Below are 25983 nucleotides of genomic sequence, written 5' to 3'. Positions count from 1 at the left end.
CCAAAAGCATTGCTGTGGTTTATGTCAGAGAGTGTTTTGCCTGCGTTTTCCTTTAGGAATATTATAGTATCTGGTCTCACATTTAAGTCTTTAATCCATCTGAGTTTATTTTTGTATATGGTGTTAGATTTCACCTAACTTCATTCTTTTACATGGAGCAGCCCAGCTTCCCAGCAACACTTATTGAAGAGAGTGTCTGCTCTGTTCTATAGTCTTGCCTCCTTTGTCATAGATTAATTGATCTTAAGTGAGTGGATTTGTTTCTGGGCTCTCGAAACAAAAGTAGAATGGGAAAGACTAGAAATTTCTTCAAGTTCCATTGCTATATGTGTCTGTTTTTGCGCCAGTACCATGCTGTTTCGATTACTGCAGTGTTGTACTATAGTATGATATTATGAAGACTGATTCCCCCAGCTCTGTTTTTCTTTCTCAAGACTGTTTTGGCTATTTATGGTCTTCTGTGTTTCCATATAATATTAAAATTATTTCTTCTAGTTTTGTGAAAATGCCATTTATGAGTTGATAGGGATTGCACTGAATCTGTAGATTGCCTTGGGTAGTACAGTCATGCTAAACTATTCCTTCTTTCATTCCAAGAACATGGTATATCTTCCCAATTCTTTTGGTTTCAGAGTGATGTTGGCCTCTAGAACCTTTCCCCTAAAGGAACTAGAAGAAGAAGAAGAAATAAAACCCAGAGTTAGTAGAGGGAAAGAAATAAAGATCAGAGGAGAAATTAATGAAATAAGGACTAATAAATAATAGAAAAGATCAATAAAACTTAAAAGCTGGTTCTTTGAAAAGTTAAGCAAAATTGATAAACCTTTAGTCAGATTCATCAATAAAAAAGAGAGACAGTCCAAATAAATAAAATCAGAAATGAAGAAGGAGAAATTACAACACCACAGGAATACCAACAATGATAAGAGACCACTATTAACGACTATATGTCAATAAAATGGACAACCGAGAAGAAATAGATAAATTCAATACAATCTCCCAAGACTGAAGCCAGAAGAAATAGAAAATGTTGAGAGACTAGTTACCAGTAATGATATTTAATTGGTAATTTAAAACTCCTAACAAATTCTAGGACCAGATGAATTCATATGAAAATTCTACCAAACATTTAGAGAGGAGATAACACCTATCCTTCTGAAGGTATTATGAAAAATTTCAGAGGAAAGAACAAACTGGAATTCTTTTACTAAATCAGATACTGTTTTATGTCTCAGCACCCTTGTCAGCACCTAGTTGTTAGCATCAGAAACTCACTCAGGCTGATTTAGTCAGAAAAGGTATTTACTGAAAGGATTATCAGCAGGAACTGACAGCCCAGCTCAAAAGGCAACAGGATCCAATCGAGGAGGGTACAGTGAGGACCCCAGCAAACATTACCAAAATCTTTTAGTGAAGTCTCTGCAGTAACCTCTGCCTTTACTTAGACTCTGACTATGGCTATTGCCAGCTTCCCTGGTGGCTCAGTGGTAATGCGATGCAGGAGACCCAGGTTCAATCCCTGGGTTGGGAAGATCCCCTGGAGAAGGGAATGGCTACCCACCCTAGTATTCTTGCCTAGAAAATTCCATGGACAGAGGAGCCTGGCGCACTAAAGTCCACGGGGTTGCAAAGAGTCAGACATAACTGAGCACACACACATTCACACTCATGCATGGCTACTGCCACTAGTGAAAAGGCCTTCTATGGAGTTAGATGGTGTTGTTGAAGCCAGTGCCACAAGAATAAATTCTGCATTGTCTGTCACATTCATTTCACACTCTTGGCCAGAAATAGTCAAAGAACCAAGCACTAACTGCTAATTGGAGCCACAGAAAATAAGCAGAGAGCATTTGATGGTTGTGTATTCAAATATATTCTTTGCAGAGTTCCAAAGAATAGCAAGGAGAGATAAGAGGGCCTTCCTCAGCAATCAATGCAAAGAAATAGAGGAAAAAGTAGAATGGGAAAGACTAGAAATTTCTTCCAAAAAATTAGAAATACCAAGGGAACATTTCATGCAAAGATGGGATCAATAAAGGACAGAAATAGTATGGACCTAACAGAAGCAAAAGATATTAAGAAGAGGTGGCAAAAATGCACAGAACTATACAAAAAGATCTTCACAACTCAGTTAATCACGATGGTGTGATCACACACCTAGAGCCAGACATCCTGAAATGTGAAGTCAAGTGGGCCTTAGGAAACATCACTATGAACAAAGCTAGTGGAGGTGATGGAATTCCAGTTGAGCTGTTTCAGATCCTGAAAGATGATGCTGCGAAAGTGTTGCATTCAGTATGTCAGTAAATTTGGAAAACTCAGCAGTGGCCACAGGACTGGAAAAGGTCAGTTTTCATCCATTCCGAAAGAAAGGCAATGCCAAAGAATCCTCAGACTAATCCACAATTGCATTCATCTCACACGCTAGTAAAGTAATGCTCAAAATTCTCCAAGCCAGGCTTCAGCAATACATGAACTGTGAACTGTGAACTTCCAGATGTTCAAGCTGGTTTTAGAAAAGGCAGAGGAATCAGAGATCAAATTCCAACATCCGCTGGATCATCAAAAAAGCAAGAGAGTTCCAAAAAACATCTATTTCTGCTTTATTGACTATGCCAAAGCCTTTGACTGTGTGGATCACCACAAACTGTGAAAAATTCTGAAAGAGATGGGAATACCAGACCACCTGACCTGCCTCTTGAGAAACCTGTATGCAGGTCAGGAAGCAACAGCTAGAACTGGACATGGAACAACAGACTGGTTCCCAATAGGAAAAGGAGTACATCAAGGCTGTATATTGGCACCCTGCTTATTTAACTTATATGCAGAGTACATCATGAGAAATGCTGGGCTGGAGGAAGCACAAGCTGGAATCAAGATTGCCGGGAGAAATATCCATAACCTCAGATATGCAGATGACACTATCCTTAAGGCAGAAAGTGAAGAAGAACTAAAGAGCCTTTTGATAAAAGTGAAAGAGAAGAGTGAAAAAGTTGGCTTAAAGCTCAACATTCAGAAAATTAAGATCATGGCATCCGGTCCCATCATTTCATAGCAAATAGATGGGGAAACAGTGGAAACAGTGGCTGACTTTATTTTTCTGGGCTCCAAAATCACTGCAGATTCTGATTGCAGCCATGAACTTAAAAGGTGCTTACTCCTTGGAAGGTAAGTTATGACCAACGTAGACAGCTTATTAAAAAGCAGAGACATTACTTTATCAACAAAGGCCCATCTAGTCAAGGCTATGATTCTTCCAGTGGTCTTGTATGGATGTGAGTGTTGGACTATAAAGAAGGCCAAGCACTGAAGAACTGATGGTTTTGAACTGTGGTGTTGGAGAAGACTCCTGAGAGTCCTTTGGACTTCAAGGAGATCCAACCAGTCCATCCTAAAGGAGATCAGTCCTGGGTGTTCATTGGAAGGACTGATGTTGAAGCTGAAATTCCAGTACTTTGGCCACCTTATGTGAAGAGCTGACTCATTAGAAAAGACTCTGATGCTGTGAAAGATTGAAGGCAGGAGGAGAAGGGGACCTCAGTGGATGAGATGGCTGGGTGGCATCACCGACTCAATGGACATGAGTTTGGGTAAGCTCCAGGAGTTGGTGATGGACTGGGAGGCCTGGAGTGCTGCGGTTCATGGAGTCACAAAGAGTCGGACACGACTGAGCAACTGAACTGAACTGATTCAAATATAGGAAGGTGGCTCAGTTCCTGGAAATTCAAGGTAGATAAATATCTTTATAGACTTAATATTATTATTATTGTTATTACTTCAATCATTTTAATTGTTATGTTGGCGTATGCTCATTGTAATTAATAAAATATTAGTTCTGCATGGTGAGTTGTGAAGTTTGGCGTTGGTACCTAAGCATGGTTCCTAAGAAACCAAGCACCAAGTAGGTTTTATGTGGGCCTTGGGTGCCTTTTCCTCTCCCTCATGTCCTCTTTCCTTCTTTTTTTTCTTCCTTCCTTATTTTTTCTTTCCTTATCTTTTTCTTTTTTGGTAACTTCTCCAATAATAGAAACATCATACTAGATTTCAGTATATATAAATATAGATATGGCAGTAACATCTTAGACCTCTGTCCTAACACTGTATACACTCTAGCACTTGGAATAAAAAATGTTGAGCATCAGATTTATTGTATTCTTTCAGGAGAGGCAGTTTGCAAACACAGCAAAAGAGTATAATGTATAATATATTGGAAGTTGGTAATGTTATGGAACATTCATCCAGAGATAGACAGCAGATATACTAAATAAGTAAATTGTGTAATCTGTTAATGTTTAATGATATAGAAACAACAGTGGAGAATATCTTGTAAGTATCAAATTCTTACATGAAATGATGGTAATATTCAGGTTGTTTCCCTTTCAATTGTTAGAAGGATAAAATGAGACTTCCATGTGAAGGCCCTATGAAAAGTTTTTAGGATTATAAAATTATCAATATTTATAACTAAATAATTGCAAATAAATGTCATAAGTAAATAACTCCTTTATATAGAGCACTCAGAAAACCAGCACTTGAATTGGGCATATTTTTTTCCCTATCCACTTCTTTTAACTGAGAATCATGTTGCATAAGCAAACATGTATCCTGTTTATTCCCACCCCTAATTAATTTTGTAGCTTAAGCTTTCTTTAGTATTGTTATAAACTTGACATATCTCTTTCCCAAATATTTTCCAGGCTTTTTATACCAGATCCAACAGTGAAATTGTTTTAGTTTTTGTTTTCCTCAGCTCACTAATTGCTTCCATCTCACAACCTCAAATGTCTCTACACTACAGTTTTTTTTTTCTTTTTTAATTTCCTGTATCAGGGTGGTTCTTCTACATTTTTGGTCGCGAGACCCTTTGATACCCTTAAAAATTACTGAGGTTTTGTTTTTATGTCCATCAATAATTATGTCCATCAACAGTTATGTCCATTAATAATTACCCTAATGGGAATTAAACTGAGAAATTCAAAGAAATTACTAATCCATCTAAAAATAATAGTAAGCTCACTAGATGTTATCTTAAGAGATATAATGATAGACACTCATGGAGCTTCTGGTAAACTCCTCTGAACTCTAGAGATTCAATTAGAGTGAAAAGGCAAATGCCACCTTATTATTATGAAAATCATTTTGACCTTCTGGAACCAAAGTTTGAGATCCATAACATATTAGAAATCTAGATTCAAAAGGAAAGTTTCAAATAAGCAATACATTGATATGGTTCGCTCATCTCTGCTAGCAGTTCATCTAACCTTTCCAGAGGTCATTCATATTATTAATGTATTTATATATAGATAAGAATTGTGTCATAATATATAATTTAAATCGAATGAAAGTTTTCAATTATGTTTTTTTTTAATAGCCTAGTTTTTTTGAAACCTAACAATGTGTTTTGGGGATCTTTCACATAGAGAGCTTCCTTTTTTAAAACTTTTATGTTTTCATGGTACCCCATAGTATGGATGTGCCATAGTCTATTTGGTTTCCTACTGCCAATGGATCTTTCATTTTTCTTTCTGGTTTCCCCCAACACAAATGTGGCTGCAATGAATAACCTGGTATGAATATAATTTCACAACTGAATAAATAGATCTCTGTTAAACGTTTAGAATAAGAGTTGCTGGGCAAATTTCTATGCATATTGAGTTTTTATAAATATTTTCAAATAGCCCTCAGCAGAGCTTGTAACAGTTTACTCTCTTCCTAGCAATCCGTGGAGACTCTGGTTTCTGCACCCTCTTGCCCATGCATACTGGTGTTATGTTTATAGATCTTTGGCAGATCCTTAATTTATTATAATTTTTATTACTTTGAACCTGCTGTGCTTCATGCTGTGCTTAATGACCCTTTTAATCCAAGTGACACAAAGTCGCTTAAAATCACAACAAGTAGAAGATATACACAAGTCCTGGGAATTCGTTGGATGAACATATAAGGATCATCCCTGTAAGCAGGCTTGAGATTGAAGAGAGGCACTACTGATAGTTAAAATGAAACAACAGGTATGAATGAGATTGTGCTAGGCATTCTGGCATATCTGATATCCTAGGAGATATGCATTATGGAGACAGGATAGATAGAAGTAAATATATGAACATGCCACCTACAGGAGAAGTTAGAGAATAAACCAATGAATTAAATCATTTTGGCTACACAGAATGACCATGTTAATTTTATGGAGAACAAAACACAGTGAAGTGCGCTGTTGTTTTACGATCTCACTTCTGCTCATCCTGCGCAGTGGTGCTGTCTTCACTCTCACTGTTCTTACTCCTGTCTTGCCTAAAACCACATGCCCAGCCTCTCCCTCTTTCTCCATTATTGTGAGTTGGGTTTCCCCAGAGGCAGACTCTGACCATTTAAGAAGAAGCACCCTGGGGATCTGTCCCTGGGGAAGGAAGAAGAGGAATCAGGAAGGCAGAAGGAGAAGAGCAGCTGGGAGACAGGCCCATCCCAGCTCGCATGGCCCAAAATGATCTTTTAGAATCATCTTGAATTGGGCTAAGACAACCAGGCCTTTTCATTCCTGCATGTTCAGTCTTTGGATGCGTCACATTGGGAAGGGCTTGAATTCTGGAGCAAAGCTCTCTGGAACACAGGCAGCCTCTGAAGCGGCTGAGAGCTGCTGCTGCCTGCTGGCAACACGCCCAGCAGCCAAGGTACCAAGTCCTTCAGTGAAGAAGGGCCTGGAGGCAAGCTGCAACGTCAGCTCTAGGTATCAGGAGTCGCTCAGCAATAGTTATTTACACTGTTATAAATAATTAAGACTTAGCTTTACCAGGGGTATTTTATCTTATCAAGAGGACAATAAGTGAACAAAACTAGAGTACTTATAGCCTTGGATTCAGGCTGACCTAAACTAGACTTCTGCCATTGCTTCTTATTCAATATAAGTTTTATTTTCTCCATCCCCAAGGTGATGGTGTTGCTACTTATTTCATGGAGCTGCTGCACAAATTAAATGTTAGAGTTTTTATATATAAAGAGTTTAACTCACTACCAGGTGCATAGTGAGCATCCAGCAATGATGACTCATATTTTTAAAGGATAAAAATAACTTGATTAAATTTTAGTTTCAAATATAATACTTTGATTTGGGGGAGCAAAAAGGTGAAAGGGAAGGGATAGGAGAGAAAACTTTCTCAGAATGCCTCATTTTTATGGCTCTTGATTCATTAGGCTATCTCTTTCACTGTTACATTTTATTAGCATTATAATGCCAAATCTGATACATTTGTGATTTTAAAATTAAATGTAGAATTTGTGTGAGTTCCTTAACTATATAATGTGTGCTTCTAGGGAAAGATGAGGATGAAACACTCTAAATACCCTAAATGGATGCAAACTGAGGGTATTTGAAATCTATTCCTGAAAATTGGGAGACCCTAATTTTTCTTGGTTTCTATCATGGGCACTGGATCTCTACTACTGTTGGAGGAAAAATGGGGTGTGAGAGAAGGGTCATGTTCCAGGTATTGTGCGAGTCCCTGGAATGGGCCAGCAAGTGAAGGTCCTTGGCTTCTCACAGGACAGAATTCAAGAGTGAGTCCTAGTAAAGTGAAAGCAGATTCATTCACAGAGACACACACTCCAGAGACAGTGTGATCCATCTCAGAAGACAAGAGCACCCTGAGGTGTGGGTGGTTATTTTTTATGGACTGGGTAATTTCACAGGCTCTCTGGTGGGAGGGAAGAGTCTACCTTGAAGAAGGGGTGAGGACTTTCAGGAGCTGGTCCACCACTCACATTTTGGCCTTTTATGGCCAGCCTCCTAAATGCCATGGTCCCTGTAGGTGAATAATTTAGCATGCTAATGCATTTTAATGAGCATCTAATGAAACTCAAGGTCCACTGGAAGTCAAATCTTCTGCCATCTTGGGCAGAATAGGTCCTAACCAGTTTTTGTGGTATTCTGTTCTTCTTAATGGTTGTGTACTTCTATTAGTTATGCCTTGCCACCTTCCTTCCTGTCTCACTGCAGCCATGTGGTATAGAAAAACACATCATTCCTGGACAAATCAGAATCAACTGAGAGGATGAAACTTACAAAGTTTAATCCTCAGAGTGATGGACTGGGGAAGGGAAAGAAGAAAATTCCTTTTGAAAAATGTTGAAAGACCCCTATATATGGTCAATATAAGAAGTCTGGTTGGTTTATGCAGAACTAGGGTCAGATTAGAGAATGGGGTCTTTCAGCACCTGGCTCTGCCTAGTCTGGGGAGAGAAGTCAGCAGCTAAAAGCACCAAACCAGGGTAGAAAATGATATCAAGTTGTATTAAGGGAATAGAAATGGCTGAAATTACTCCAGTATTAGTTTTGAATTGTTCAGAGAGAAGTAAAATTTCAGACAGAAAGGAGCAGAGTAAAGTAATCGATCTAGAGAAGTGTGAACCTCCCAAGCAGCCTAGACAAAATCCAGCCTAAAATTAACACCTCAAGACTTTTGTATAATGGATGTCTTTGCTTGAATCAACTGGGAAATCTTTGTTGGGGAACATTTCCCAAAACTTATTCCACGCTTCATCTATCCTGATTTTTGCCATTTATGGCTACCCATTGGGTCTGTTTCCACCCATACTCTCTTTGAGGATAAACCTGTTAGTATATCCTGACTTCCTCTGACCTACCAGAAATTTTTCAACACAGAATTGTAGATGCCTTAAAGATTCTTTTCTTTCATGGAAAACAAATAAGTAGGTGATGGAAATGATCTCCAGATTATACAATGAAAGCATGTGCTTTTCTTCCCATTTACTCTTCTGTGAGCACCAGCTTTATGCTAACAGATAGGCTGGTATGCTAATGCCTCATAATACCAAATAGAATAGCCATGAACCATATCTTAGGAACTAGATGAACTTATTTAATAGAATAAATGGAATAAACTAAAGGTAATTTAATAGACTAGAATGGAATAAACTGAAGATAATCAAGATACTTTAAGTGAAATTTTATTTACACAACTACACAGAGATCTCTGATAGTATTACTCAAAAAGGTTTTTGAGTACAACATTGATGATTTGGAATTCTCATACATTTAATATTTTAGAAACTTATATTTTAGAAGTTTGTTTTTTAAAGAGTACTGGAGCTCTGTATTGTTTTTCTGTCACTTCTAATCAGTGAGGGATTAGGAGCATAAGACAGACTCATAAAGGAGACATATTGTACGTGATTCTGATTCAACATTCTATACAATCCCATAGGGCCCCATGGGAAAAACCAGCCTAGTATTCTTTCTAGCAACAGTGAGAAAGTTGGAAGAGAAAACAAAGAAACTTCATTGAAGAATAAGACAATTTGCCAGTGCTGATCCTCAGAAATTGATCTTGAAAGTTAAAACATCATTAGTGTACAGCCCACCCAATAAGTATTACCTGCATATAAAACTTCTCCAAGGAAATAACATATTTTGTAGAAATGATTTTTTTAAATAAATGTAGTATAATGTAAACACATTTCAAATTGGTGAAATTCTTTCCATCCCAGTGCTGCCACCATGAACCAGACCACCATCTCGTAACTGTTCTCCTGCATTAATACAAATGTCACTGCTGTTCCAGCCAACTTTCCCTTTAACATCTGCACACTGCAGTCAAAGACATCTATTTGAAAACATCCACTATATGTTAATTGTTTAATTTTTAATGTTGTTTCAGAAAAAGATGATCTTTTTCACATTGCTCCTTTCTACCCTCCATTATCTTCAACGCTGACATATACATCTTCTGAAGGAAGAGCAAACATCAGCTTTTGTACAACGAAGTCCAGCCTTCTTTCAAAGGCTGAGTAGGCTTTAGGCGGTATAACTCCTGCTGTGCTTCTCTTGAACTTCATCCCTGCCAGATCATGCTGTGGTCACACTGGCCAATTTTCAATTTCTCAGAAGCACCAAATGCTTTTACTCATTAGGGCTCTTATTCTTGTGTTTTCATTTGCCAGGAACACCATTCCCAGGCTCTTCAGATGTGGTTCAGCCTATGGTTTAGAGGCTATCGTCATCTTTGCTTTACAGATAATGAAACTGAAGCCAGAGAGATTAAGTCCCTTGCCCAAAGGCTAATTAGCAGCAAATAAGTTGCACAGTTAAGATCCCGATGATCTAACTCCAGATCTTGGGTTCTTCATCACCTTAAGACATCTATCGTATCACCCTACTGGTCTACTTCTCAGCTTAAATGCCAGGCTTTCCCTGATCCATACTCTAAACTAAGCCTAGCAACCATCCTTGTTGTCTTTTACTTTTTCCCTTATCTTTTCCATTATGTAATTTATCACAATTTCTAATTATTTGTTATGGTAATTTGTTCATTTTTAAAAAAAAAATATTCACTAAATTAAAAGATTTCAGGGAACAAGAGCAAAATAGACCCAATACATGGACTCTCCTTTTGACATAAGCACTGGTGACAGTTTTGCTTGAAGTAGCTGAGGCCCACTGGGAGGCCAGGTGGGTGCTGGATATGCCTGTTAACTCTTGAAATAACACAAAGTCATTTGTGATATAGTAACTGCTGTTTTTGATTTTCATTCTGGCACCGTCATAACGGCCATACTACAAAGTCTTCTTTCATGCAAAAAGACTGGCGACAGCAAAAACAAGCAACAGAATTCTTCAGAATACTGCAGATGAATCAGTTATCTGCTCTCTTTAGCTTTTATCCTTTTCTTTCCCATATTCATCTGCTTCCTCCAATTTGCTTTCTTTTTTTGTTTGTACTTCTTGGCACCGTCCACCACCAGTTTCTGAAGCAGTGTTTCAGCAGAATCTTCAGGCTCAAAATATTCTGGAATGATGCTTAGGGAAGATCTGAATACCACTCACTCTAAGTAAATTGAGCTGGCACTGTTGAAGGGATTCCTCGAGTTGATGACTCTCCAAAGCCATCAATTAACAAAAGGCATAAAAGCATAAGCACAGAAACATAGCAAGTCTGAGGTGTTATTAAAAGGAATGGAGTGGGAACATTTATCTGACTGGTCACAGCCAGGAAAAACATTACTGAAGATTGGCCCATTTCTCCTCAGAATGTCTGAGATGAAATGGAGCATCCTTTGTTTTATACAAAGAAAATAATTCAGAAGGATGACAGTTTAGTGATACATGTCTTCATGGCCTAGAATTCAAAGGCCTTAAAAAGAGGTTAAAATTCAAGTAAAATGAAGGATAGATAATTTAAGATATCACATTTATATTTTCTCTTTAATTAATCTTTTCTCTTCTTTCAACAAGAAGATATAGTATAACTACAAGATAGACCTTGGGTAGGGCAAAAGGGAGAAATGATGGGGGATAATCAAGTTTGTCTATAACCTTTTCTTTATATGAGAAGAAGTTGCATTGAAGAGGGTAAAAAGAAATCTAAATGTGTTGCTTTCAGTTTCGTGTCATACTTTACCACATATTTGGAAATATTTGTAGTCATTAGAAACCCTGATGTCTGTGGTAAAAGAAATGGATATCTCAGTTTTTGCCCTAAATGAAGGTCCAAGTCAGATTGCTCTGTTGACTTTCCGGTAAATAGCAGAATGTCAAGGGTCCGTTCTTTAAGAAAGTATACTGATTGTATAAGAACTGACTCTTAGGAGAAATATTGGCACATTTCTAAAACTCTTTCTTCTTTCTCAGCAGAATAGAATTCCCATAAGTAGGCCATTACCCTATTTTGACTTCTAACCTCTCATCATTATACTTTGGTGAACATATTTGGGCATTACAAAAAGTGAGAGCCATATTTTCTCCACTAATTTCCATCTTTCATTTAATGTATGCATTCTTTACAAAATTCTGATGACACTTTATTTGAAGTGTTCAAACTACCAGAAAGTCCCTAGGAAGAGGGTTTGAGGTTGGCACTGGATAAAAAGACAACCTTGAACTAATTTTAAAGTTTGCAATTAGCAGAGATCACAGTGTGGCAAGTAAAAGTTCTAATGATAGACTGGCCTAGGCCTTGAGGTAAATTATGCATAATTATTCATAACTGCTATTTTTGGCTTGCCTGATTGTCCTAGACCTCTGGCTGAGGAAACAATTTGAAATAATTAGAGTACTAGTGCATTGACAATGATGAATGAATTGAATACTTCTTTTGCCAAACATGGGTCTTGATAGGAAGCAGATAACTTTGGCAACTGTGGTATTTTGTTATTGGATTTCTGAAAGTAGAAAGTTTGTGTTTTTTTTGTGTGTGTGTGTGCGAGAGATTTTTATAGGTTGTTTTTAAGTCATTCTCTAAAAACTTCAGTCATCAAGGAGCCTATGATTAAAAACAAACCAAAAACAAAGGTTTAAAAAATTATTTCTATAAAATTTCTAAAGTATTTATTTATATCTAATTTTTGCATGCTTATTGTTGAGAGTTGGAGCAATGGTAAATATAGCTTATTGTTGAGAGCCGGGAATATGGTAAATATAATGTCACATTAATTTATAAAATTCCTTTAAATTTTAATCTCACGGAAATTTTTTAGTTTAGTATATTATACCATAATGGTAGTTAAGAAAAAGATATACTGATAGTGAGTTAAATAGAGTGCTTTTTGAAATAGAAAAATTTTAAATAATTAATACATAGAAATGCTATGTATGTTCTGCATATTCTTTTATGAAGTAAAAGCAAAATGGATATTTGCTGTATGCTAAATTCTTATCATTAAGTAAAGACAGCTTATCTTTATACATAATGACATTCAAATGTGTGTAATAATAATTTTCAGTAATTGTAATAGATAAATGTCTTGAAATAGGAAATGCTAAGTAGTTCTGGTGCACCATCAGATGCACTAGAGAAAAATTAAAGCAAAGGAGTCTTAGAGACCTATCATTTTTATTCATTGTCCATAAATTGTATAAAGCTCCTTTCTTAATTAAGCAAATTCAGAAACACAGCATATTCACATTTTTCAGTAGAATAAACACCAACAATTGTCTCTGTCAGGAGACAGTTGCCTCTTCACTGGAGATTTGGACAAACAGCCAGACAATCTTTGTTTAAATGAAAAAGCCTCAGCCCATTTAGGTCACATGAATGCAAAATTAAACTTCATTTTTTAAAAACCATAAAGTAATTTGAAAGTATAAAAAGACTGAATATCTAAACAAACTTTGAAATCTATACTAGTTGAATTTTATCACTCTACTAATTGCACATATTTTATTCTCTATTTTAAAATAGTTTCTTAAGATACTCAGGTTTGCAGCAAAAACAGTATAATTTTTACAGGTTGCCAATATGCATTTTTATATTGTACACAGTATTTGCACCTTAGCTTTGCTTACTAAATGCTAAGTCTAATCCAGTTTTATTACTTTATTACTTTTAACCATGGTGACATTATTTAAATGATTTTGACTTTTACATATAGTATAAACTACAATCTTAAATAATCTACATGTAAAATATATCTTTTTGTTGCTCAGTCTCTAAGTCATGTCTGACTCTTTGCAACCCCAGGACTGCAGCACACCACGCTCCTCTGGCTTCCACTGTCTCCTGGAGCTTGCTCAAATTCATGTCCATTGAGGCAGTGATACTATCTAACAACAACAAATTAGGTCTACTTATTTGCTTATTGTCGTAAATAATAAAATCATTCTATGTAACTCTTATTCCAAATGATGAGGAAAGATGCATATGTGTCACCATACAGTTTTTTTTCTGTGCATTTTCAGATATCACGTGTTTCAGAATGCTGTGTCCCTGAACTTGGAAAAGCAATTTTTTTGCAGAGTCATCGAGCTTCCCTGGTGGCCCAAATGGTAAAGAATCTGCCTGCAATAAAGGAGACTGGGTTCAATCCCTGGGTCAGGAAGATCCTCTGGAGAAGGGAACAGCAATCCACTCCAGCATTCTTTCCTGGAGAATTCCAAGGACAGAGGAGCCTGTCTGTCAGGCTACAGTCCATGGAGTCGGAAAGAGTTGCGATGACTGAGTTGAGCAACCAACAATACTGGCCCTTAAAGAAAGAGTGTTTTATTAGTCCTTTTGCCATTTTGTTCTTTAGGTAACAACCCAAATATAATACAGCTTGTTTGACTGAGATATAAACGGCCACTTCACAGTCTTAACTTTGGTTTTTGAACCACATTTTCTGATAGAAATTGTAGTACTGAGTCTGCTTTCACTGAAGAACTTTGTTTATTAGAGTATCCTATAAAGTTACTTACTGATGCATAGAAAAATAGTCAAATGAGTGATTTTGGAAATCAGTAAAATTTAATGTTGAGATTTATATGATCTGAAGAGACACCAGAGTGTATATATCAGTATGCTGATGCTGAAGCTAAAGTTCAATATTTTGGCCACCTGATGTAAAGAAATAACTCATTGGAAAAGACCCTGATGCTGGGAAAGATTGAAGGTGGAAAGAGAAGGGGACGACAGATGGTTGGATGGCATCATGGACTTGATGGGCGTAAGTTTGAGCAAGCTCTGGGAGTTGGTGAAGGACAGGGAAGCCTGGCGTGCTGCAGTCCACGGGGTTGCAAAGAGTTGGACACAGCTGAGCAACTGACTGTTGAGACGAGCCTCAGAAAAGGAAGATTTCATTACAGAAGTGGAAATACTGAAGTTTAGGCGCAGGGATCCTTGACTTAGCCTATCTTATTTTCTTCATAAGTAGCTTATTATTTTGACTTTTGACTATTTGACTATTAATATTTGACTGTAATAAGGAAACTTGAAGGACACCTCACTCTGGCTCTCCATTCTGATGAAAATGAGGCAGCGGTACACTACAGTGGAGGTGTCCCACGGTCCTTTGAATACAACTTATGGAGGTAAAATGGGGCCCAGGAGCTGATGGCATATACCAACTACTGTTTTCTGCTGTTTCCTTCTCTGTCCCCCAGGACACCTCCCTCTACTAAAGACAGAGCAAGGGGATAGACAATGAGACTCTGAGGCCAAATAGAAACAGGAAATGAATCCTAAATCTGAAACAAAATAAAAGACTTAAAAAATAATACACAAATCCACATTGCTATTGTTATTTTTGTTAATGTTACCTAGAATTAAGTTCAGTAGTTCACTTGCCTAATGGGTCATTAAAAATAAAAGATGCTTACAGCATGAAAAGCAAATGTTTACTCTTCATAACCTTGTTTTCAAGAATTAAATTCTGATATTTTTGCTCAGCTGCTTAGGGAAGCAAACCCTTTAACAGATTTGACTCTACAAAAAGGGGTCCTGTTTAGCATCACTGCATGGGCACCTATTTGCAGACTGGTACAAATTGGACTTTTCATTGCATGAAGATTTTGATGCTCCAAATTTATGAGTTGTTTCAAAACCTGTGTAAGGAGGAAGCATTTTACCCTCTAAATTAAAGTGAAATGTTATACCATTTACCTATTCCTGTTAAGTTCCTTGTGAAAGGATTTTAAAAAGCACATCTTATTTACCATACCCCTACTCTCATTGGAAGCCAGGCAGATTCAATTTCATGGCAGCAGCCCAAAATTAAATTCTATGAGAACAGTAATTTTTCAAATTGATTGACTATCACTAATCAGTACTAAAGGAAGAGTTGCTGTGTTTTTTTAAGGCAGAAGCAATGAATTTTGACATACAATTTGGCCGGTGGTAAATATGATAGTTTTTTCCTTATGGTAACATAAAATGATTTTTAACTCTGAAATATACATTGAATGAATATGGTGGGATTTGAAACTTCATCTCACATTTGTTTTATTCTAAGAAAATGGCAAATGATAACACACAGGGCAAGAAAATGTGTTTTATAATCTATTTCCTTCACTCATTTCTTAATTGCTTCATTGTACAACGTCAGGCAGGGCCTGTTTCTAAAATGGCATAATTTTTTCTTGAGATATGATTTTTCAGTCTCCTCAAACATTGTTAATTGAGCAGAGGGGGAAGGCTCTACCTAGAGTACTGTAGAAATTCTCCCAAAAGAGAGAGATGAGGGAAGGGTAACACACAACCTCAAAACCCAAGGTCCATGGCTGCACTTAAAAACAGCTTGCCACCTCCCGATCACAACAGTCATGTTTAAATGCAAGTCTCATGGAGATGTGCGTGTCATTGATAATGTTTCCCTCGGGGCAGAGTGTGAGCCTGAGTGTAATCTTTCCACAGACAGAAGCCCTCTGTTTGGGTGGAAGGCATTATAAGTAGTTTTCTGAGATAGATTGCAATCTCCCCCATTTGCTTTTTGTTTCTTCCCCCTCCCTAGCCAACTGCCCATCATGTCTCCTCCCCCATCGTCCCCTTTAAGTTCTGAAGGCATCAATTCATGTATTTAAATGTCCTTGGAAACTGAAAGTAATCTAGAAGGCTATTAGCATATTGTTATACATGTTAATGGCCTGACACCAAGGATGGGCTTTTTTCTTTTATGTGTGTTGTTGTGAACATTACCAGTTTAAATGGGGAAAATCTTCCCCATTCAGAGTGTCACCACGGCCCTTCATTCACTTGTCAGGAGCCCATTGTGTGTCCAGACCTTGTCAGGGGCTTCTAGAGGGTTCGTGGCAGCAGCTTGCCATTGAGATCTGGGAAGAGGGCTGCGGGGATGGGGACAGACTGGTCCAGCAGCCAGGTGGTGGCCAACTGGTCAGTAACCGACAGACAATTTAACCTAACTAGGCTGTGCAGTCAGGCCCGTGTTAACAAAAGGCCCACATGTGTCCTTAGCAAGCTTCATTAACTCTTTTGGCTAGGACTATACTCCTCTGACATATTAATTAGTTGCAACGCTTTCTCTTATTCCAACTTAACCTTTCCATTGGACACTCAAGTGGATCCCTGGGAAGCTATTAGAATAATATGTATGCAAAATTACTGGGAAAAAATAACTGTAAGAGCAGGAAAATATTCGCTACCACTAGGCTGTTTTTATACAGGGAAAAAAAGTGTAAAAGGAAAATGTGTGTTCTTCAATATTTTACTCAGAAAGGTGATTTATTCCATATTGTTAATAAAAATAGGACATCAATTACTATGTAATTGTGTGCTGGTAGGTATCAAATTGTCATGCTTTTTTCTGTCTTTGTAGTGAAACTAAAGGAAAATATTATAAAACAATATTTTGCGGAATTTTAGACTGTGTTAGTGACTAGAGTAATCTGACCTTGTGATTATAATCGATTCAAGGTTTTGAATAATTTTTACAAGTTACAAAAGTCTTAATAAAGGAAAGTTATAGAAACTTTTTTAAATTATAAAAAGTTTAGAGAGTTCAGGATTTGTAAAAATATTTCTCATATATATAGGTAGATATAGACATATGTATAAATACATTTGTTGACAAAAAAGTGATGAGTTTTTTTGTGTGTGTATTTAGCCTTGGCTATTTTATATTATAAAAACAAGTACCATATTATGTGAACTATGATAATATAGATGCATCAGGTATTGAATTTAATGATAGATGAGCCTAATTAGTATTTTTTCTTTGTTTTGCTTATAGAACATTTCTTGGCAAAGATAGTCTATAGATATAAATTAATTTAGAAAAGTCCACAGGCCAAAGATGCATTTTATATCTCTGCTCTTGGTAAGCAATAAATCTTCAGTGATATAATACTTTTAACTTCTCACAGCAAATTAGTCACTTGTCAAGTCCATTGAGAGAGTAAATTCAGTCTTGTTTCATCATTTTATACCTTGTGATTTTTTTACAACTTAAGCAAAGTTTCATATTGTAGTTAATATTCTGCAGAAAATAAAAAATCTACAAAGGAACAAGTTCAATTGTTATTTGTGTACTTATTGTTAAATACATGAGTTTTCATATATTGCTAAGCATGTCAAACATATGAGTTTCCTGCCAAGCTCCTCTATCCATGGAATTCTCCAGGCCAGAATACTGGAGCAGGTAGCCATTCCCTTCTCCAGGAGATCTTCGCAACCGAGGGATTGAACCCAGGTCTCCTGCATTGCAAGCAGATGTTTTACCCTCTGAGCCTCCAGGGAAGTAAATTTTCATTAGCTGTGTGAAAAGTGAAAGTATGTTAGTCACTCAGTCATGTCTTGACTCTTTGTGACCTCATGGACTGTACAGCCTGCCAGGCTGTCCACGGAATTCTCCATCAAAAATCCTAGAATGGGTTGCCATTTCCTTCTCCAGGGCATCTTCCCAACCCAGGGATTGAACCCACGTCTCTTATACCTCCTGCATTGGCAGGCAGTTTCTTTCCCATCCGAGCCACCAGGAATGCCCATTAGCTCTGTAAAACTAGTAACTCTAAAAGTAACATTTGCCATCCCTTTAAGCTGCATTGCTAGGGAGGGAGGAGCTGTGTTCAAAACCTGGTTATGAGGACTGCCCCTGATCCTTTTCAGCCGGTGTAGTCATGTTACTCCGGCAGGGGTCAGTTACTATGACTATTATTCAGGCGGATTCTAAACTAATCATAGTCTAGGCTACTCTTGAGGTCTAAACCTAGATTGGTTCGTTTTAAACTATAAGACAATTAAGTGTTGTTACAATTTAAGGAAAAACAAGGTTTCCTCACAAATATTGGCTGATATTTCCTAGACGGTGTTCAGTAAAAACACCAAGTGACTTCAGAAGATGGTGTTTGGTACTGGCAGTCTGGGGCGCCCGGCTCTCAGGTGACATCACAGGTGTGTTTTGAGACGTACGTTTTGGAGGAAAAGGGTTGATACAGCAGGTAGAAGCAAGAAAGCATTCTCCAGTTATCACAGAGAACAAACTCAAGAATATTTGTAGGGAAAAATGAGTAACAGAGCTGAAGTATTGTAATAGTTTGCATTTCAATTTATGTTTATATTTGATCAGTGGTCAAAAATTATATATAGACTCTGTGAAAACTTCAGATGAAATAGTAAGGAAGCTGGGGCTTTCATGGGAGTAGTAGCCATTCTTCTCCTTAGCCCTAGATGTCCTCATAAATGGAAATAGCAATAAAGATGATAATATCTGTCTTTAGAGGTATGTGAGTCTTCTTCATAACTAGGAAGAATTCTGAATAGAATTGATTGAGGCAAAGATGTGGGTGTGGTTATTATGAGTAGTTCGTTATTGCTTTTATTAGGGAAATGAGATTATTTGCAGCTAAATACAATGAATTATTCCCAGTGTGTAGATCAGATCTGTTTGTGTGTGTGTGCAGTTCCTCCGTTCTGTCTGGCTCTTTGTGACCCCATGGACTGTAAGCCCTTCAGTCCACGGGATGTCTCAGATAAGAATAGTGGAGTGGGTCACCGTTTCCTCCTCCAGGGGATCTACCCGACCCAGGCTTTTAATCCATTTCCAAGCAGTATGTTCATATATAATTTGCTCATCACTTCAGGAAATAAAATTATGGAAAAATTGGTGAGAGTATCTTTGCACAATGTTCTCACAAGTCTGTGATTTTTCTAAGAATGCCTATCTTGAATGTAAATTAGAATTTATCGGTCCCCTTAATTTTCAAGTTATAAGCTGGCACAAATAGTCTTGGAAATATGTATTTTGATGAAGTTCTTTTTTCTTAAGCATCATCAGATGAAACTATAAAGCAAATATCAGAATATGATATCGATAGAGATGATAATAATTTATAAAAGCATACAATTTGGAGAGAACTTACACTAGACAATTCAATCAAATGCTAATAATTATAAGATTTTCTGGCCCTGCATGTTTAAAAAATCAAATTGAACTTTGTAAATCTCACAACAATGGCATTTACAAAGGAAAAAAAATGACAGCAGTTTGTGATACTGGTTTTGTTGTCTCAGTTTAATTAGAGGCATATAATAATAACATTCTCTAGTGCTGCTAATTCTTTTTCAGTTAAACCAAACTTTGAAAATCTGATGACAATAGGTTTTGTGACGGGAAAAATAGTGATAGTATTTTTAAAATTTGACCCTGAACCTTTCACCTGAAGAAATAAACATGAGTTGGTTGTATTTGGCAGTAGAATGTTGTCTTTGAAAATATGCCCTTTTTATTTGATGTGATCCAAAATAACGCTTAAACAAATTGGGTCACAAGTGCCAGCACTTGATAATTTAAAGTGTTGTAAAAATGATTGGTGTTTACAAGTACAATTTGCTCCAGGAAACTTGGCTCCCCTTTAAGTTGGAAACGTGTCAATATTTTATGATATATTTTGTACCAGTCATACTCAGGTTGCAAGATCTGTTCCAAGTACAAGCTCTAGACAGTTTGATACTATTCATTTAAAGTTGTGATTTACAGGTGCAGTATGGTTACTGGCCATTTATTAAAGCACAATGTTTTAAAATACTAAAACTAATGGGCAAATATATATATGTATGTATATATATAAATATATATATGTATGTATATATATATATACATATATAGAGAGAGGCACTTATTTTGAATTATGCTGAAATATTAATTTTTTAAGATCTTTTAGTAAAATAGTAAAGTTTTGTTTTATTCTAATGGGCTTTTAAAATCACTGTTCCTAAATAGTAGTTTGCAAAATTATTCCATTTTAATATTTTATTCTTACAAATTTGTGCAAATATTTTCCTTAAAGGAAAGGCTGCTTTCTAAAAATTTCCTATGATTTCTGAATCATGCATATGATTTTATTCTGCTTCTCTTATACACTGACATTAAAAAAGAAGACAGAGTAGGAAAGAAGGCGAGGGGAAAGAGGTAGAGAAAGAAGGAGGAAGAGGAGGCTGAGGAGGGCAAGATTTCCCATTCACCAGGACTTAATCTCTCCTTCTAACTAGATTTAATTCTTTTTTAACTTGTTTTTATTTTGGTCAGTACCACCTCCAGTTTATGCTAACATGAGGACAATTTTTGTTTTCTTATTTTATATGCAAGTTCCATATTAATTTTGAGAGATATTTTAAATATTCTAACACAGGAACTAACTCTTTTAGTATTATTGCATTTCTGTGCCTGTGACTCAAATCTCAATACAATCCAGTTTGGGATCAGTAGCATGGCACAGTAGAAAGATTATGAGTTTCCAAGTTAATGAACTTGACCTGGAGATATCTTTTATCCACTAGCTCTTTATTCTTGTCCTAGTCATTCAATGTTTCTAACTCTTAGTAAATTCACTTGTAGAATAAGAGCAATAACACGTCTCACAGAGTTGTATGTGACAGTAGTTTGTAAAACACTTTATGTGTATTAGCTGCCTTAAATATTGCTTAGACCAAGAAGTGTTATAAATGTACTTAACTGCAAGTATATATATATAAATGCATAATAAAATATTTTCACTGTCAGAATTTGTTGTGTAAGTTATCTGGAATTTGTTTGGAACGTACTGTAGGGAAATTAATTGAGGGGACTACAAATCCAAAAATGACTTTCAGAATGTGTAATTTTGGATTTGTGTGATAATTAAAATAGAGACATACAAATTTTGTTTTTAACTGTTTAGGCACTCATGCAAGCAACACATAGACACAAAACACAGATGCAGGTATCTACACACATAGACACACAAGCGTTTTCAAGGCATCGATGAATAATTAATTTGCAAAATCTAAACACTTGTCTACATGTAGCATAGCATAAAGAGTTTCTGTGTGTGCATGTGTATGCATTTGTGCACCTCAGGTCTACCAATTCTCATGATCATTTGGGCTTTTTCTAATACAGTGAGGGCTTTTATCTTCTTACATCTGAGTCTGTACCTTCTAACAGACACTTTTACCTCTAAGCACGTGCAGAACTCGAGCCAGCTAGCTGCCAGCAGCTCTCTGCAGCAGGTCGGAGCAGACACTTGTCTGGGGGTTTTGCCTGCCTTGGTGTGCCCTGACTGAGTGCTGAAATCTCGGGGGAGCTTTCAGGACCGACGGCAATTCTGATGCCTTGGATTGCCTGTCCGCATTTGGAAGTCCAACCATAAAAAAATGATTTATCTCTCATGCATCTGCCTTCTCTCTTCTGACTTGATGCTCTCTCTCCCATTGGTAAGATTTCAGACAGCAACTTCAAAGGCTGACGCAGGCTGACAGCAGACTGCAGATGGGTAGGGTTACCTTTCTCCCCTTCTACTTTGGATTTCATTTTTCTCATCATTTGTGGAAATTGTCAGTTAGGTCTAAGACTTACTTTGTTACAAAAGGGCTTTGAAAAGACACTCAAAGTGCCAGAAAATGTAGGGGAAGAAAGCAAATATCCAAGTGTTAATTCAAATGAGTAATTGCAAATTAAATGCACTTTTTAATCACAGCGCCCTGTACATCCCCCTGCGAGTAATTTTAAGTGTGGTGTTGTTCACAACAGTCCACATGTTCTATATTTGTATTCTGTTTTCCACTGCTTACTTTGCTTCCTGTTTCTCCACTTTTCTTGCTTATTAATTTTATTTTTCTCCCATTTACATATTGTGCTATTCAAGGAAATGTTACTAATTGATTAATTTGCTCTACTCAGGATTTTCCAAATAAACTTGAGGCATAAAGCAGAAAAAAAAAAATACAATTTTTAAAGATAATGAAAACAATACTCCCCCAAAGGAGAAAAAGTGTTGAAGGAAAAGCCCAGAAGTGGAACTAGATTAATATCTAAATATTTAATCAAGTATATTCTATTTCTGCTTTGAATTTTACCACAATGTTGAAACCAATATTTTACCAATATTGAAACTTCATCTTGAATAGGGATGGTCTTGAAATATTGAGAACAATCATTTTATTAAACCACCTCAAGGTGTAGTTCCTTTTAACAAGATGTGAACAATAATTTGAAGGCTTATAATCAAAAGGCATGTGTAACCTTTTTTAATTTCAATTCATTTTAAGTTATTTATTACAATTGTAAATATGTTTTATTTCTATCTGGATGTTCCATTTTTTCATTTATAAAAACACAAGACTAATATATATGAAAGAATGCTATTAAGTAACTCATAATTTTCACATATACTATTGTTGATTTAGGAATTAGAAATTAAATCCTGTCTGTGGAGTCATATGTCTTTGCAAAGACACACCAATTGTTTTGAAAGGAATTCTTATTCTGAACTTTTAGGCCTTGGAAAATAATGGCTCCTGTGACTATTATTTATTACTTTGGATGTTACATTATCTATGAATTTCATGTATTAGATCTTGCTTTAGTTATTTTAGATGTATTTAAAAATATATTTTAAAGATTTTTGTGTTGTAGATATTATTATTTTAAAAAATATAATTTAATATTTGACATAATTTTAATACTATTACATCTTAAAGGACCCACATTTTTAAAAGCATTTGAACACCTAAACTTCTATCTGCTGAGATGAATAATAATTTCATATTTAGGGATAAGAAGAATAAAGGATATGTTTTATATCAGTTGCTGCTTATCAGTACCATCTGAATCTTGAGACTAAAACTTCCTCTGTATGCCTAAAGTGATAATTTTGTTGCTTTCAGTCATGGTGCATCATACCATAATAAGATAGTCAATAAATATTTGTGGTATAGAAACTATAAATGTAATGTATTATTAACAAGTGATGCTGTTCAAAAATCTAGGGCTACAAAATATATTGTTTATATTTTGTTATAAAATTAATTTGCATTCTCCCTTTTTTTAACCTGAAGGAAAAATGTCTTTATCCTCTATAATCTACCATTTTAGAAATGTTATTTTGATTTCTTCCAATGTTGTTATTTCATATGCATTTTCATGTTTTACCAAAGATCCAAACAAAAATTGTGAAATGATATTGGAAAGAGAAGTGACTTGAGATTCTGATTAATACGTCTCTAGTATTTTTCCTAGTGTAATACTAATCTCTCATCTCCATACCTCGGATCCTTCTCTCAATTATCACATTGGAGTGAGGTGCAGACAAGGTGATCAAAGAAGTGAATTTAAATAGGTCTAATTAAAGAAAAAGGAGGAGAGCTTTAAGAATGAGTTACTGTCTGACTTTATTTCTGAAATAATGAAACACATACTCCATTATCTAAGAAGAAAGAATTCATATGATCCATACTGAGGCTGTTTATGATCTTCAGTCCAGGCTGGTCCAAGGGGAATGTAAAAGTAAAAACTTTGAATATTCTCTCATCTCTTTTGTTGTTGTTGTTTGGATTGAGGTCACTGATGGAGCAGGGCAGAGAACTGTGTGGTTAACCATAGTGAAGAAATCCTTTGAGCCAATGCTAAGTGTTATGTTCAAATTTTGCCAATATTTTAAAACTCTAACTCCAAAAGAAAAAAAAAAAGCCTTCAAAAAATGTGGACAATGAAATCCTTGTCTAGCTCCTTTTTTTACTTTCTCCTATTAACACGTAGAGTCACAAACCCGTGTTACCAAGTCAAACACACTCACACTTGTAGATACATGTTCCCAGCAGGGTTTCATTTATGCTTAGGGCTGCGGTTTGGTGAAAAATCCTCTCATGTGTGTAGTTGTTTTCATTTTTGAGCTTGTCACAGCATGAAATCAGTGTCTCACTGAGACCGTTTTTTCTTTTCTTTTTTTAAATACCCTGAGACTTACAGGCTAAGTGATTTGAATGTCTGAATAAGGGGAAGTGTGAATAAGCTCAAGTGTGGTTTATTTCTATCAATTCCTATTATCAAAACTAGAAGAATTACAGTAAAACAATGTGATGTGTAGTTCAGGATGTTTGGGAAACCCTGTTCTTTTTGTTTCCTTGTTTTTCTAGATCAGAGTGAATAATTTCTTCCTTAAAAAAATCTACAAATGCATGGTAAACCAATTATAAGATGTCAAAACAGCTATACCTTGAAAAAATAGTCTTGAAATTATAGCCCCCCTGCTTCCTCCATAGATCTAAAATATCTTAGCTCGGTCAGGTTGAATGTGAAAATGTTTTTAAGTATTGTCATTTATATTTTCTTTCTTTCTGTAAGTTTTCTTTCTTTCTGTAAGTTTTCCATTCTACCAGAAACTGAGTCAGGATTTAATTTCTCTTGATTTTCGAAGCTGTACACTCAATTCTCCAAAGAGAAAGATGAGACTATACCCTTTCATTTATAATGTGTATATTAATATTTGCTGACTGGCATGCGACAGGAGCTTTGGTTAGAAAGTCAGAGCTCTATGTTGCTTTGGGTCAAATGTTGTTTTGACATTATGCTTACTTTACAGTAATCAGCATATTAAACTGAGGAGAGTTTGCTCATATATGCAAAATGCAGAGTATGAAAAGCATCAGTTTAGTAGCATTATAGGGCCAATCAAGGTTAAGGTTTGCTTGCTTTGTGGAGCAGCTGATAAAACAATTGGACTGTTTCCAAGATTCCTTGACTCCAGCTTTGTCATTTGTTTTTCTCTGTCATGATGTTTTAAGGGAGGAAAAAAAAAAAAGACTTATTTCCATGAAACTCTGAGGTGGTAAACCTGTACTTTACATGAAAGAAAAGCACTTTTTTTTGCAAGTGAAATTCATATGAAAATTCTTCAACAAGTTCAATTTGTATAATTTGTTAAGACGTATTTATATAGGAGGAGCTAAAATAATTTCTATAGTTTTGTTTTTTTTAATAAGGGGGAAAAGAGAGATTTGGTCACAGTCTTATGACCAAGATGTGGGCAAATCAAGTGAAAGGTTAACCACTTTAAACAGAATATTTTTCATACTCTGTGTGATCTCAGTCGCTCAACCATGTCTACTCTTTGCGACCCCGTGGACTGTAACCCTCCAGGCTCCTCTGTCCCTGGAATTTTCCAGGCAAGAATACTGGAGAAGGTTGCCATTTCCTATTCCATGGGATCTTCCTGACATAGGGATTGAACTCATGTCTGTCTCTTCTGTCTCCTGTGTTGCCAGGCAGATTCTTTACCACTGCACCACCTCAGATGCCCCTTCCAAACTCTCTTGGTTTCATAGCTTTGAAAATACTTCTTTGTATTAAACACGGATGCTCTTATATTATAATCATGCAATTTGTGCTTGAAAGACTTGAAACAATATCCTAGTTTTGTTAGCTGAACTGTTCCCTTAATCTGTCTCTTTTTATTTATACTGCAGTTTATTCTTTTTGACTTTTAATGAATTTACTTGTATTTGTTGGTGT

General features: G+C 36.2%; 1 protein-coding gene across 2 annotated transcripts in view; it reads left to right on the top strand.

Annotated features, from left to right (window-relative positions):
- Positions 1 to 25983, top strand: part of EPHA3 (EPH receptor A3) — a 387238-nt gene that overhangs the window by 57682 nt on the left and 303573 nt on the right. The gene's annotated exons all lie outside the window — the stretch shown is intronic.

The sequence above is a fragment of the Muntiacus reevesi genome, chromosome 21 (genome assembly GCF_963930625.1).
Source record: "Muntiacus reevesi chromosome 21, mMunRee1.1, whole genome shotgun sequence".
NCBI lineage: Eukaryota > Metazoa > Chordata > Mammalia > Artiodactyla > Cervidae > Muntiacus > Muntiacus reevesi.
This window is presented reverse-complemented; position numbering and strand designations above follow the sequence as displayed.